The sequence below is a fragment of the Mercenaria mercenaria genome, chromosome 18, assembly GCF_021730395.1.
Source record: "Mercenaria mercenaria strain notata chromosome 18, MADL_Memer_1, whole genome shotgun sequence".
NCBI lineage: Eukaryota > Metazoa > Mollusca > Bivalvia > Venerida > Veneridae > Mercenaria > Mercenaria mercenaria.
This window is the reverse complement of record NC_069378.1, coordinates 56167955-56185020: the sequence shown is the minus strand read 5'-3', so window position 1 is coordinate 56185020 and position 17066 is coordinate 56167955. Positions and strand designations below refer to the sequence as shown.

Below are 17066 nucleotides of genomic sequence, written 5' to 3'. Positions count from 1 at the left end.
ATATTCCATATTTTAAAGTATGCTGTCTCCTGTGAAAGCTCTTGTTATATATGTGTTCCATACATGTTCTGTATGTGTTCTGTATGTGTTCCATATGTGTTCTGTATGTGTTCCGTATGTGTTCTGTATGTGTTCCGTATGTGTTCTGTACATGTTCTGTATGTGTTCTGTATGTGTTCCATACATGTTCTGTATGTGTTCTGTATGTGTTCCATATGTGTTCTGTATGTGTTCCATATGTGTTCTGTATGTGTTCCATATGTGTTCTGTATGTGTTCCGTATGTGTTCTGTACATGTTCTGTATGTGTTCCGTATGTGTTCTGTACGTGTTCTGTATCTGTTCCGTATGTGTTCTGTATAAGTTCTGTATGTGTTCCACATGTACTGTAATAGAATTTTCATGATTTGGTCTTTTTAACCAGGCTAGTGAACTTTCCTGGATCGTATCAAGATGTCAGTGGATCCTGGTCACAGTTTATCTTATTCTTGTTTCTGAAACAAGTTTGTAATTGCTTTAACCCACTTAATCTACAATGTTTAAACCCAATACTAGAGGCCTCTGTGGCCAAGTGGTGTTGACTTTAATCACTTGCGCCTCATTGATGTGGGTTAGAGCCTCACTGAGGGCATTGAATTCCTCATGTTAAGTAGCCATCTAGCTTAACTTATGGAAGGTCGGTAATTATATTAAGGAGCCCACCCGTGATGAAATAATGCACGGAGGGGCACCTGGTGTCTTCCTCCACGATCAAAAGCTGGACCTATAACCCAACAAAACAAAATAAACCCACTACCTAAAATTTGTTTAACGAATAACAAGCAATACAACAACTGAACCTTTGGAGTAGCTCATTCTTTAAAGGTCCAATACTAAGGAAAGTGAACATTTTAATTTCTTTTAAAAAGTACAGAAACTATTTCATTTTATTGGAAAATGAAAGTCGGTATGTAGAAATTCGAAATAAATCGCAGTATATGTACAATCATTTTTCTGTGAAGTATGAAGAAAGTTAAAAAGACCTGGGGGGTCATTCTGTCGATTCATTGAAATTTCAACATAATACACATACATTTCTTTGAGTTCCAAAGACCTTCTGTAAATTTTGACCTGCCAATCTTCATTATTTAGTGTCTTGCAGAAGTCTATGCACTGGCTATGAAAAAAATTGCCAACTCACTTTCCCTTAGTAATGGACCTTTAAATCATGCATGGAGTATGGAGCAACCCAGTTTGCATGAGCATTGATGGATCATATACCAAAGTTAACTCGAGCACTTCATGTAACCTAGCTGTTTTTTTTATTTATTTTGTGTGTTTGGGTTGCTTGATAAATCGAGCCCTTGTACCTTCGAGGGATCAATATTTTACTGTATTGTGTCACAATTCACATGTTAAATACCAATTCACCAATTCACTTGTTCATTTTTACAGGCTCCGCCTTAAATGTTTACAATGTGACTGCCACATTTTTCGTTATTTACAATAAGTATTTCTATTTCTTGTTACATCTTATTTTCGATAATTGTTTTCCGATTATATTTGCCAAAGATTTGAATATCAATTAACATAATAGGAAATATTATTGAATCCATTGTTTATGATTACCTCCCTTTTCGACTCTTTAACTGTATAAGTTCATGTATATTATTGGGAGTAGTGCTTTTCTAACAATGCAGTTATGCATAACATCTAAATGGACAGCTGGATCTCTCTTCAGCATGAATATAAAAGCTTTAACCCTTAGCCTGCTGGTGGCAGATGATTCTGCCTTTGCGACCAGTGCAGACCAAGATCAGCCTGCACATCTGTGCAGTCTGATCATGGTCTGCACTGTTCGCTATTCAGTCAGTAAATTTTCAGTGAAAACCCCTTTGAGTGATAAGTGGTACTGTCCAAATTGAAAGATGGACCAGTCCATTATAGAAATATAGCAGGGTAAGGGTTAAAGTTCCATAAGGCTTTGAATTAATGTTGAAAACAGATGAAGAAGCTGCCTAAATCTTTGTCAGAACACACTGAGACTACTTCAAAATAATTTCACAGATATTTATGCTCTCCTTCGAAGAAGGAGGAAGGGTATATTGTTTTGCAGATGTTGGTTGGTCTGTCGGTTTGTAGACCAATTTGTTTCCGGATGATAATTCAAGAACGCTTGAGTCTAGGATCATGAAAGTTGATAGGGAGGTTGGACATGACTAGCAGATGACCCCAATTGATTTTGAGGTCAGTCGGTCAAAGGTCAAGGTCACAGTGACCTGGAACAGTTAAACGGTTTCCGGATGATAACTCAAGAATGCTTGGGCCTAGGATCATGAAAGTTGATAGGGAGTTTTATCATGAGCAGCAGATGACCCCTGTTGATTTTGAGGACAGTAGGTCTGAGGTCAAGGTCACATTGTCCTAAAATAGTAGAACCTTTGTGTACTGTGACCAAAAAATTTCTGTTCCTTGTGCAATTAATGAATGCATCAAGGGGGCATTTCCTGTTCTACGAGCTCTTGTTTTCTTGCATAGTCGGTTCAAAAGTTCTTCAGAGCTTATGTTGTAATGTTGCCTTCTTGCCAACTTTTAAATAAAACTTATCTTATCTTATTTATCTTATCTTATCTTACCTTATAACTATCTTTCAAGACTGTTCAAGCAAGCAGAGTAACACAGGTGAGCGATCTAGGGCCAGAATGGCCCTCTTGACATATTAGATTCTGTGTATCTTCTTTAAATGAAGTTACTATTTCTGTAACTGCACTTTTGGCTTTAATAAGCCTGGACCAGAGCCAAACAATGTCTTCTGCCACACTTGGTCTGAGACTTCTTAAAATGCAGTTCAACAATGTCTTCAGTGCCAAACCAAGTCACTGGCACCAGACCAGAAAGAAAATGCCTCTGTACATGTTATACCCTACCCCTAGGTATCATAAAAGAACCATGGTGATGAACGGGAAAATATACTAACCCATTTCAATCGCGTATTTCATACCTAAAACACACAGTTCAGTAAATGTGTACTATTGATATTAAACAAGCGATAATTTATCTTCCATCGTGCACCAGTCACATTGTCTCAGTATTCCATATTGCACAGATGCTCTATATATTTTATGCTTTAGTCAACGTTATAGAAAAAACTTGCGTGAACTCCCCTAATGAACATCCGGTCTAGAGGTCACGGCAGTGTGCACATGTTAAGCGAAATGTAAACAAACAAAAACAGAATGCAATATATTCACAGTTTTAAGATAAGACTCGAAATGATGAATGAAATTCATCTTGTATATGATTTTGAGTTTGAAATCATACATTGGTATACATCTATTCTGTTTATTTAATTCATTTTGCACATTTATGCTGCATATAAACATTTTAGCGTACACGTGTAGTAAAATGACGACTGACATACATTTTCATATCAGCCAATCAGAGTGTGTCTGTAATCTAGACCGGAACTTCACCAGGGAAGTTCAAGCAAGTTTTTTGTGTACCTTCGAAAAAACTGTAAACTACACGTTGTTTTTCTAAGATAAGAAGTATTGAAGAAATGTGACCGGTACAAAACGGAAGATAAATTACCACTTTTTAATATCAATAGTACACATTTACTGAACTGCGTGTTTTAGGTATGAAATATGCGATTGAAATGGGTAAGTATATTTTCCCGTTCACGACCATGGTTCTTATATGATACCTAGGGGTAGGGTATAACATGTACAGAGGCATTTTCTTTCTGTTCTGGTGCCAGTGAACCAAGTAAGAAAATTTCAAATATGAACCTTTTTTTACAAACTCAACCAGATTGTTTCACCTAATGTCACAAATAAAAAAAACTGAAAGTATACTTTGGTCGTGAGTTTGATCCCAGGGCAAGATGTAGTTCTCCATGACAATAATGGTAAAAGACATAAAATTGTCTCAGGTCAATTTGTCTTCCACCTCTGATTCATGTGGAGAAGTTGGTAGTTACTTAAGTAGAACAGGTAACTGGTACTGGTACAGAATCCAGAACACTGGATAGATTAACTGCTTACTGTGGTTACAAAACTGAAATACTGGTGATAAATGTTGCACATTTACCCAAAACAAAATAAACAAATGAAATGATACAGGGAACCAGACCTCACGGGCGGAATTAACCCATAACCTGCTAAATTTCTGTAATGAATTTGTCTGTCTTTCAATTTGGACTGTACCATTAACTGTTAAAAGGGGTGCAAACCAAAAAGATACTAACGGATGTGCAGGCTGATCATGATCTACACTGATCGCAAAGGCAGAAACAATCATGTTCAGCATGGTAAGTGTCAAGTCAGATGAACCCGACTGTTGTCTTATATGGGACAAAGCTTGAGTTGCTCTAGACACTGGGAAAACACAACTTGTCAAGTGTTTTGCTTATTTTGCTACTTGGCGAGATAAAAATCAAAGAAAACAATACCAGTATAAGGCTATACCAGAAAGTTTCGGAAGGTTTTCCACTCCTTTCAAGCAGCAAATCAAGTCGTAAACAAATATACATTGTAATTCCTTTCTAAGCTTTGTTTTATTCAGTTTTGGCAGATCCTTAATTGCGTAATATAGAAGCTATGAATAAAGGATATATGGTTTTGACAGCGCTGGATATAAAACCAATCATGTATGCATATCTTTTTGTGAGAAAGTATCAAGCTGATATGTTTTATTGATTTCGTTACCGTCAACAACAGTTCTCTTGCAACTGAATTATTTGAGGAGAAATTATTTAAGAAACTGAAAAACAAATTTCCAGACACTCTTAGAATTGTACTATTCATTATTTACCCCAAGATGAATATTAACTTAAATTTTTAGCATTTAAAAATTTGAAATTCTGCCCGCAATTTTTTCTGTGGTAGTGGATAATTATATTTAAGTACATTCTGCTAAAGCAGTTATAGGTCATGTAGCAACTTTTCAGCTTTTGATGGTGGATTAAAACCAAAGATGGCCCTCTAGATATAATTTCAGGCATTAGCGGGCACCTGGATAGAACCATCCACCTTCCGTAAGTCAGCTGGTTGGCTTTCTGACATAAAGAATTCTACACACTAAGTGAGGATTCAAACCCATTCTAAGTGATGAAGGGAACATTGAAGTTAATGAATGTCAAAATCTGTCCCTGTTGAAAATTTCATGAGCTTTTCATGAATTATTTCTTGAATGAAGCCATGAACTGAAAATGGAACTCTTTTCTGTTCATGAACAGATCATGAACACATTTTAGGATTTTGTTTATGAACAAATTCCATAATGTGTTCATGAACTTGAAAGTCCCATTTTCAGTTCATGATAAGCTCATGAACAGTTTGTGAGCTTTTTAGTGAAAAGTTCATGAATAATTAATGAAACTTTTAAGTTGCCTGTTGCAAAGGCACTAAATACCACCCTGTCGAAAAATTTTATGAACCTCGTATCTTAGCAGGGGCCACAAACAACATTTTTGTTTTGAAACTACAATTATTTAGCAGACTGACCATCTAAGCCAATGGCACATCCTATGAAGTCTTAGACAACAGTTTCTGTAGGTCAAAGTGTTGTTCAGTTAGTGGCCAGAGACCACTGTTTTTTTTATTCTCAATCACTGTGACAATGACAATTTTACATCCTCAACAAATGAGATGAGTAAGAGAATAATTGGGAGCATAAGAAGAAGTAAACAAATGCTGCATAAAATACAGAACATTAAGTTAAACAATGTATAATTACTTTAATCTCAAGATTGAAATTCAGATACTTGCCTTGCTTCAGGGTAGTGAAAACATGTGACATTTTATAAGGATTCTATATTTTTTAAAATGAACATTAACGACAGCACCATTATTACTAAATGTTCAGTGCACTCATGTTCCATTAAACATTCCTTACTGTAGTACGTTTATCCCGAATTAAGGCCCCCTCTAATTAACGCCCCCAGACCCACTTTTGGAGCGGAAAAAAAGTCAACAGAACGGGAAAAAAATCACCTACCTCATTTTTATAAATCATGTAATAAGTATATTCAGTACTAAAGTCAATGTATTAAAATTAACCACTTTTAAACAGTCTAGTATGGATAGTCCAAATACATTTGGTATAAGTAGTACGTTATAATCACAAACAGAAAATTAAACGGTAAATACAAGCACGTCAACCATTGCATTGTGTATGCGCTATAGCTACCGCATGTATAACGGAATGTTATCGGAGTACCAGCTGTTGGGTCAGCATAATGTGTGGTCGCGAGCGTGTCAATACCGAGGATCGATACTAATAAATGCATAAAAGTACGCACTGCATTAAATTGGTGCCAAAATTACGTATTTGGGGGGATTAAACACACACAGAAACACATTACAGCTAGTTTGAACGATGTTTTTAAGTTTTGTGAAATTTCATTTTTGTGTTTTTTACTCAAATAAACGCCCTTTTTGGAAATGTAACGCCCCGGGGTTAAACGGGAAATACGGTATGCTTATTGCTGCACAAAGTTCTCAAAAATCCTGAATCACATCTGCAAAAAATTTCCGCATGCAAAATAAGGAAATTGATCATGTGACATTCATGATTTAATGTCATTGAATATTCATATTGTAAAAGGTGAATAAACCTAAGTATTATGTATAATGTAATGATATTTCAGTTCATGAAAGTTCATGAACTGTTCAAAATTAAGTTTGTTCATACACGCCATAATATTTCATTGAACTTTTCATGATGAATTGTTCATGAACACCTTTTCTGAACATGTGCATGAGCAATTCATGAATGCTCTGAACTGTTCATGAACTTTTTATGAACATTATCTTGACTGTGGTATTCTTAAATGAAACTGATCTAAAGCATAAGTCGAGGATTACGATTTTAGTATGAGATATCCTGTAGTACATTAATTAGGCAGAGCTCAGATAAGATTTTAGGTTAAAGGTATTTACCCAGTTTTTTTTTCAAGGGTGTGTAAACCTCTACATTTTTAAAGGGTATTTTAGAATTCTAAATTTTTTTAGAATTCGAAATCATTAAAAGGGTAATGATAATAACTGTTGTTTGTAATAATTTTCTGATAATCCATGTGCTCCACTGAAGTGCCTTTGTCGACCAGAGCTGTTTTCCTGAATATTTTTTTAGCCTTCATTCAAATAGTTTTAACATTTTGTTTACTGCATACATTACATCTTACAATACATCTTAATTTCAGTTACTGACCACTGCGATATATATCAACAGCCAGTGATACTTTGACTGTCAATGTTTTTTTTATCATAAACACCACTGTATGGTGCTTCAGCTTTTCAATAGTTACCTAATATACATAGATCACGTGCTTACGATAAGCATTGTCGAGTCATCACTTGTCACACACTTTAAATACTTGAAGAAGAAAATGGCATATTTTACGATAACTTGCGTTTGCTTTATGAGACGCCTTTTAGCTCACCTGAGCATGTCTAGGATTTTTCTGATCACTCATGTTCCGGCGTCTGTCTGTCGTCAGTCGTCTGTCAACATTTAGCTTGTGTATGCGATAGAGGCTGTATTTTCAATTGATCTTCATGAATATTGGTCGATGATAACCTTGATGAAATCTAGGCCGTGTTCGAAAATGTATTCGGTCAAATAGGTCATAGTCAAATCAAAGAAAAACCTAGTGTATGCGATAGAGGCTGTATTTTTCAATTGATCTTCACGAATATTGTCATAATGATAGCTTGATGAAATTAGGCCAATTTGAAAATGGTCATCTCGGTCAGATCTAGGTCACTAGATCAATCAAAGGAAAACCTTGTGTAGTAAAGAGCTGTATTTTCAATTGATCTCATGAATTGGTCAGAATGATTGCCTTGATAAATCTAGCCGATTCGAAATCGGTCACTCGGATCAAAACTAGGTCACTAGTCAAATCAAAGAAAAACTTGTGTATGCGATTAGAGCTGTATTTTCAATTATTCTTCATGAAATTGGTCAGAATGTAATCTTGATGCAATCTAGGCCGAGTTCGAAAATGGGTCATCTCGGTTCAAAAACTAGGTACTAGGTTAAATCAAGAAAAACTGTGTATGCGATAGAGGCGTATTTTTCATGATCTTCATGAAATTTTGGTCAGAAGATTACCTTGATGAAATCTAGGTCGAATTCGAAAATGGCCATCTTGGGTCAAAAACTAGTCACTAGGTCAAATCAAGGAAAACTTTGTGATACGTATGAGGCGTATTTTCAATCTCTCATGAAATTTAGCTAGATGATTACTTTGATAAAATCTAGGCCGAGTTCGAAAATGGGTCATCTGGTCAAAAACTAGTCACTAGGTCAAACGAAGGATAACATTGTGTATGCAATAGAGGATGTAGTTTTCAATTGATCTTCATGAAATTTGGTCAGAGTGATTGCCTTGATGAAATCTAGGTCGAGTTTGAATATGGGTTATCTGAGGTCAAAAACTAGGTCACTAGGTCAAATTAAAGAAAAATCTTGTGTATGCGATAGAGACTGTTTTTTTCAATTGATTTTTATGAAATTTGGTGAGGATGATTGCCTTAATGAAATAAAGGTCGAATTCGAAAATGGGTCATCTGAGGTCAAAAACTAGGTCACTTGGTCAAATCAAAGAAAAAACTTGTTTATGTGATAGAGGCTGTATTTTTCAATTGATTTTCATGAATTTTGGTCAGAATGATTGCCTTGATAAAATCGAGGTCGAGTTTGAACATGGGTCATCTAGGATCAAAAACTAGGCCATATCTAAGAAAATGCTTGTTTTATCGCAAGAGACCAATTTTTTGGTCCAATCTTAATGAAAATTGGTCAGAGTATTTGTTTCCATGAAATCACTAGGTCAAACATGTTTTACACTGTTCTGGTGTGTTTCTTAGGTGAGCGACCTAGGGCCACCTTGGCCCTCTTGTTTGTTTGTTGCACTTGATTACAAAAAGGATGTGCTTGATTTACGATAAAGTTGCATTACGCACTTTAATCGAGTAAAATACGTATCCCGCTTTTTCAATGCGTATCAGTACGCGTAGGTTTGATTTTAAATGCGTTTTTTGTAAATTTCAAAATGTATTTACGCAAATACGCATCTTATCTGGAGCTCTGCATTAGGGTTACCCAGGCTCTAGACTGGCTCCTAGACTATGATACATATTTTTTTTACATTTTTATGATTTAATGTAGTGAACTGAGCCAGTCTATATCCTATGTCCAATATCATATATTGATTATTTTAACATCAGTCCTCTTAGAAAATCTCTAGAATAGACTGGCTTTTGTCGATCTCTATGAACACAAAAAAATCATAGAAATATCTTAATTATCAGTCTAGTGGCTAGTCTACCCAGGTTCCTCCTCCACCATTCCACAGAGTATGGTCAAAATTTTGTCAGTGTGATTTAAAACCAAACAAAATACTGTGAAATCATTTTTATTCGCGTAGGACGAATTTTCGCGTATTTCGCGCTAGAACCGATGCGCGAATTTAAGATCGTGCTATTTGTTATTTTTTAATTCATTTTTTCATTTATAAATTGAAAATGCATGAATCAAAGCCCGCTCGAAACAGTCCTTTTTCACGTTTGCGCGAAATTTCATGCCAGCGAATTTAAATCATTTCACAGTAATAAATATGGCAAAAAGATTTTTTCACAGTCTGGCTTGTTTTGCATGAGATAACATTCCAAATCTTCTTTACTTTAGATGCATGCTGTTGAAAAATGCACAAAAATCATTTTTGTTCTGTTAATGAAAAGGTAGGATAATCCAGTTTCAAATATTTGTATCCCAGGTTGGTAAATTTTGGCAGTAATTACCTCCCTTTAACAAAAATGGCTGCCAAAAGGGATAAAATACTATTGAAAAAAAGAAATTAAGCAAGAGTCTGTAAAAATTTTAACAGTGTTTTTCAATGCTATTGTTGGAGACATACTGAGATGACGTTTTTCAGTTTAGAAGAATACAAGTTTATTGGATGTTTAAAGGGAATTCCTATAGTTTTTTATTCGCATCTTTCTGCGGAGCCGACACTTTCTATGGAAAACTGAAATGAAGTCACATGTGACAGACCACCTTAAATATGAGGAATCTTGAATGAAATAACATTTTTGATAAGTTTTATCAGTAATCAAATGTTGATACTGGTTAATGTTGTATTGACAAGTATCATGCCTGCCAGGTATCTTGCAGTTTTTGTGGTTGTGTTTTCACAGTACAAAGACAGCGTTGTTCATATAATGTAAGACAGTTGACTTAGTACTGATAAGACAATATCACCTTTCAGATTATTTAGTATTCAATTATAGAAAGAATTAAGAATTAAAAAAAAAAATTAACTTCTAGCAGATAAACATGTAATCAATTTGGTCAGGTTCGCGCCATTTTTCGTCGGAACAGGTGTTGTATTCAAGTGGTCTTTACATAAAATTTAGCCTGGTGACCCATACATTTTTCGCCATTTTTATTCTTACAATACAATTATTCATACACAAGAAAAATAGGAAAAAAACCTATGAAAAAATATTCTTCACTATGGGTATTTTTCATTGAAAAAAGTTCACAAAAGTGAATAGGAAACAAGATTTATTTTTCATTTGTACTCATTATTGCAAGGATATAGTATTACAAATATGACTGTGATATCTAATAAGTATATAATAAAATCTGTAAAAAGAATCTACCTTATTGTGCTGTCATGATGTATATTTTCGTTGGTATTTACAAAAAAGCAGGAAATGTTGAAAAATCGCTGGAAGTTTCAGCAACAGTGGGTGTGTTCAAAACAATTTTTCACAAAAACAAGCCTGGTGACCCATTGTTTTTATTTGTTCATTGTTTTCAACACAAAATTTCCTATCATACCGGTATATGTGAATTTGAAAAAATTCTATGAAAGGAAAAAAACTATAGGAATTCTCTTTAAATTACATTTTTTTTAATGATCTATGTAATCTAAGGTCTCTGGATTGCTCTGCTCTTGTTGACTTTCTCTACTAAACAACCATCTACTGTGCAATTACTTGATTTCCTTGTGCTTGTAGTTTCATGGTTTTGACTAGAATGGCTGTTACCCTGAGATAAAAATCGATGGATTTCATGTTTTGAAAGTAAAATGAAAACACAACAGCAAAATCTATGACACGTAATCTTCCACGATTTTTAATGATGTCACAGTATTGGTCTGTTCCTGTCATTGAAATTATCATGGAAGAATTTTTGTAAAAGGAGGGAATTCCATCTCCCCCTGTTAAAAAAATTTCTTGCTATGTTTCCTCATCTTGCAGAATTTAAACAAATTCTGAAAATGGTTTCTAAGGGAGATAATTCATACATTGTGAAAAAAGCAATTTATGTAATTGTAATGTGCTTAAGGATAACATGGTGTAATAGCCATATTTCATATCCTGTAAGTGGATAGTAATATTTAAATGAAATTTGGTCACTTTAAAGACATTCAAAATAAAATAATTTTCACCGAGAGATTTTTCAAATTTTATCATTTTTTGGGGAGATAATGGGTATTGAAGTTAACATTGATGCCTATGTGAAATATATAATTTCTTTGAGAACTTCAGTCTGTCACTATATAACTTGTCAATATGCACCTAAATATTTCTGTCGTTTGACAATTTTTAAAGCTCACATTATCTAGTTGTTTGTACGCTTTTGCAGAAATTGAGGCCTATTACACCATGTTATTCTTAATAAGCTTCTGTTCAAAGCCTGTTTCTTGTTTAGTTTGAGGACCTGAGTTTTGGAATACAACCTTGTCATTGGTCGATTTCAAATTTATGCTCAGAAACAACCAATCCAAATGCTGGATTACGTGGACTGGTTTCCAAATTCAGCTGTATAACCTTGAACTTTGGTTGTGCAGACTATTCCCATACATATCACATGCCAATTAAAAGCGCTGGAAATATAGCATTGTTTAGTCATTTCTGTGGATACCTAATGCATGTCCTGTGGGACAGTGTTCCTACAGACAGTACCGAGTGTGTGCATTCTCATTTACATATTTCTCATCAAGTTAATGCAATAATTGGTTTGCAATAGAACAGTTTATCCCTGTTGACAAATAAAATTGTTTTATATTAAGAATTCAGTAAATGAGTTTGGACCCATCCTTTAAATAGTCTGTAATAAATGTTTAGCATGAGAAATAAAATTAAAGAACAAGTGACATATATGTCACACCAACAATTAATTCTACAAGTTTTGTCGTTTTATTAATTTTCTGTCAAGAGCGAAAGAAGAGATACCGCGATCCTTTGGTGACTCTGTACTGGCCTGAGCAAAATGGATAGCCGGTGACAACGTGTCTAAAAGTCATTTGAGCCGTGCCATGGGAAAACCAACATAGAGGCTTTGTGACCAGCATGGATCCAGACCAGCCTGCGCATCCGCACAGTCTGGTCAGGATCCATGCTGTTCGCTAACGGTTTTTCTAATTGCAGTACACTTTAAAAGTGAACAGTATGGATCCTGACCAGACTGCGCGGATGCGCAGGCTGGTCTGGATCCTTGCTGGTCGCAAACCCACTATGTTGGTTTTCTCATGGCACGGCTCATTTATCTAGATGTTATTGTGGAAATGTTAGTACTGCAGATTTGGTATCAAAAAAAACAATATTCCAGATTGGTAAATATTGTTGTGTTGGCGGGCGGCATCAAATGTTGGTTTCCGCTCAATAATTTGAATTAGGAGTGACTAATTGCAATGAAACTTGGTATATAGGTACCTTGCATAGAGATGGAGTTTAGGATTGCATACAAGATCACTAGGGTCAAGGTCACTGTTGCTAAAAATAGAAAAATAGAAAAAATGTTTTCCGCTTGATAACTTTAGTTTGCATTGATAGTTGTAGTGAAATTAATTGGCCTATAGGTAGCTTATAGAAGAAATGGTATATGGGGTCAGTGTGGTCAAGATCAAGGTCAGCATAACATAATTAATCTTTGTACACTGACACAATTATAGGTCATATGGCGACTTTCCAGCTTTGATGCTGAACGAAGAACCCAAATCAGTGTGAAGTCAGCAACCTTAACAATTCGACCATGGAGGCCCAACATCATTTGAATCTTTAGGAAGTGGAGTGGTCATTTTCTGTGTGATATTTTATTCTCATTTGGCATACTTCTGGCAAAAATTAGCTCAATGTATACATAACTTTACATTAAAAATGCAAAAAACGTTGAAAGTGCATAATTATTATTAAGAATAGGTAATTTGCCAGTTGTCAGTACAGCTAGGTCCACTGCCTGAAAAAGTAATAACAGTTTTGGAAAATGAGGTGTTGGACCCTAAGGTATCAAACAACAAAAACCCTTTGGTTAGCCTTCCTGTTATGGTGGGTCCTGTTTACCAATTGCCACCAAGGCCACCTTAGTACCTCAATCTCTTGTGTGTGTATACAATCAAGTGTTGTTGTATGTTTCATTAATCAAAGAATTCTCAAGCGATCATGGTTTTGTACTATGAAAAGAGATAACTAATTTTCATGGGAATCATTAGAAAATATCGTTGTCATGAGTTAAATTATTTAAAGGGTTTTGCTATTTATTTCAGATTTTCAGTTGAAATAAAACTGCAACAGAATTGGAAAATAATTATTTGAGCCATTCCATGAGAAAACCAACATAGTGGTTTTGCGACCAGCATTGATCCAGACCAGCCTGCGCATCAGCGCAGTCTGGTCAGGATCCATACTGTTCACTAACAGTTTCTCTAATTGCAATGGGCTTTAAAAGCGAACAGCATGGATCCAGACTAGCCTGCACATTCTGCTTTAAACCTGTCTTAGAGGCCACCTGTGGCGAATTTTTAAGACTGTGGGGGCAAGACTTTGTTTGTAAACTATTGGTAAGGGTTCAACTAAACTTGGTGGGAAGATGACCTATTTCTAAACTGTCCTTATCATAATTATATGACTGGTTGATATTTGTCAAGACTTAAATTTGTTGGCTGATCTTGCTTATAATATGGTTAACTGTACATTTGGTAGTTTTGTGTCACATAATATTTTGCTTCTAATTCCTGATTTGATAGATAATAACCTTAATGTTAAACCCTTACCCTGCTAAATTTCTATAATGAACTTGTCCGTTTTTGGATAGTACCATAAACTGTTAATAGGGGTGCTTACCAAAAAGATACTGAATGAATGCTGAACAGTGCAGATCTTGCTCAGACTGCACTGATCATGATCTACACTGGTCACAAAGGCAGACTCAATCATGTCTGCCTGATAAGAGTTAAGAACTTGTGCTTTGAAGTTTTTTGTCTAAGGGAGATAATGCTTGTAAACATTCAAGAGGATTTTTAATTTTGCCTGCCACTCAGATCACGATTATTAGTGAAAATAAAACCTTAGCAAAAATTACCCAGGGGTGAAATTTAGTTTGCACTGTGCAATGTTCAGTTATTCATTAAAGTTTTGCATTCAGATTAATTTCTAAAGATATTGGTCTGCTTTTCAAGAGTTCAGCTTGGAATGTAACTGGACATTCACTGTTTACCATAGGAAACAAAAGTTCCCAGATTTGTCTAACAAGATGCTATAACTTTCATTCATGTAACACAAGAGTTCAGCAGCCTAGACTTTGGATAATATTTCATCAAGATAATTATTTGGAATTTTAGGCAACAAAATGTTAAAAATAAACAATTGAGTGATAAACTAGAATAAGGCTCTTGTCATTAATTGGAAAATATGTAGCTAGTTTTGATTTGTCGAAGCTTGCTTCTCCCCAGAGAGAGTGAGATGACGTCAATATTTATGTTTAGTGCCAGTTTTATACCGTACCACAGTACCATCGACATCTCTTGGATCTATGGAACTCTTCCAATATCAGTCGACTTTACAAATGAAAACCATTCCATTCATATCATTTCTGATGTATTAATTTTTCTCATTTAACTTGTTGGCACTTTATGTAAAGCTCGTTATTATGGGAATGTCACCCGAGGTATTTGTTTGTTTGTTTGTCTCTACAGAGCTTTTAGGTGAAAGCTGGTTAATGTGTTAGAGGTGGTCGGTCACATTAATCAACATTTCATGACATTTTGCAATCTTCAGTCATGTCTCCGTCAACACTTTTTAGCTCACCCTGAGCACAGTGAGCTGCTTTGATCTACGGTCTGTTTGTCCATCTCCCATCTGTCTGTCCACTCTTTTCTTCAAATGTTGTCTCCTCTGAAACTACTGGTCAGAATTGCAACAAACTTGGTCAGTAGCATCTGGCATGGTTCGCTGTGAAGTTTGTTCATATGTTTTAGCTAGACCCCTTTTAGGGGCCGCAAGAGCAAAAAATAGAAATACCTTTATATGACTTCTTTAATAATCATGAACAACGAAATGGATCTTTATGAAGCTTGGTCTGTAGCATTATTATATGTTTGTTAAAATTTGGGAACTTGGCCCCTTTTAGAGATCTTTAGGGCTAAAAAAAAAGAAAAAACCTTTATACCATTTTCTCATGAAGGTGCAAATAAATTAGAATCAGCAAGTAAATTGACAGCCCAGGAGTCAAACCAAAGACCTTTAACCTTTACCCTGCTAAATTTTTAAAATGGACTGGTCCATCAATCAGTTTGGGCAATACCAGTACTTTGTTTATCAAAGGGGTGTTCACTGAAAATTTACTGACTGAATAGCAAACAGTGCAGACCATGATCAGCCTGCAAGGATGTGCATTCTGATCTTTGTCTGCACTGGTCGCAAAGGCAGAATCACTTGCCGCCAGCAGGCTAAAGGTTAAGCACTAGCAAAAAAGGAAAGCTGATATAAATAAGAATTATCATTGAGGTAATGTACCCATAATGACATTTGGCAATTTACGTTCAATTGTGTATTCTCTTAATGCTTTTTCGGCATTTGCCGACTCTTAAATAATGAACTTAAGTACAGTGTGCAACCATCCAGACAAATGGGAGAATATGCAATTGTACAGTAATTGTCAAATGTCATCACAGGTCCGCTACCATCAGCATGTATCAAATTTAAACCTTTAGCCTTCTGGCGGCATGTGATTCTGCCTTTGCGACCAGTGCAGAACAAGGTCAGTCTGCACATCCATAATTTAGTCAGTAAATTTTCAGTGAACACCCCTTCAAATAATAAATGGTATTGCCAAAATTGAATGATGGACTAGACCATTTTAGAAATTTAGCAGGCTAAAGGTTAATATTCAACAAAACATAATATTAACCAGTACTTCAGTGGAACTTGTTCACACTTTTTGAGCAATCTATTTTGTTTGTCAAAAATGGATAATATTTCAGGTTCTGTGAAAGTTACTATTGGTGCAAACGTATTATACGCCCGAAGGGACATATTATTGTGTTATGATGCAGGTGTCCGTCTATCCGTCCATTAGCAATTTCATGTCGGCTTTGTAACTCTTGAACCACTTGAAGGATTTTGAAGAAACTTGACACAAATGTTCACCACATCGAGATGACATGCAGAGTGCATGTTTCAGATGGCTCACTTCAAGGACAAGGTCACACTTAGGGGTCAAAGGTCATATCACTTTGTTCTGTGTCCGCTCTGTTACTGTTGAACTGCTTGAAAGATTTTAGCGAAACTTGGCACAAGTGTTCACCACATCGAGACAATTTGCAGAGCGCATGTTTCGGATGGCTTGCTTCAAGGTAAAGGTCACACTTAGGGGTCAAAGGTCATACCTTCGGGCGTATATTGCTCCACATTGCGGTGCTCTGGTTGATACATGATTTTTGGAAGGTATATATCCTAACAAATTATCAAAATTATTTTGCAGATTGGAATCAACTGTTCATCATGCTTTTTAAATAATGGAGGAAAAGTCAACATTTCCTTTGCTTACCATTGAACACTTTCATTCATTTTTATACGCCCGTCTGTGAAAGAGCGGGGCGTATTATGTGAACACCCGTGGCGGCTGGCGAGTGGTGGCGGGCAGCATCCAAAGCATGTCCACTCTCTAATTCGAACAGTTTTTGTGGGCATAATATCTCGGCCAAGTTCGATAACCAGCTAAATCGCCCTAGGTGCTTTTAGATTATGGCCCTTGAATTACTAAAAGAAACTGCAAATTTAGCCTTGT

The 17066-nt window shown here is 35.6% G+C and overlaps 1 protein-coding gene and 1 long non-coding RNA gene across 10 annotated transcripts in view; one reads left to right on the top strand and one right to left on the bottom strand.

The window, feature by feature from the left end:
• LOC123538763 (voltage-dependent L-type calcium channel subunit beta-1-like) overlaps positions 1-17066 on the top strand; it is a 133779-nt gene that overhangs the window by 69187 nt on the left and 47526 nt on the right. The window lies entirely within an intron of this gene.
• The window catches only part of LOC128550664 (uncharacterized), a 54115-nt gene that overhangs the window by 31433 nt on the left and 5616 nt on the right, over positions 1-17066 (bottom strand). The gene's annotated exons all lie outside the window — the stretch shown is intronic.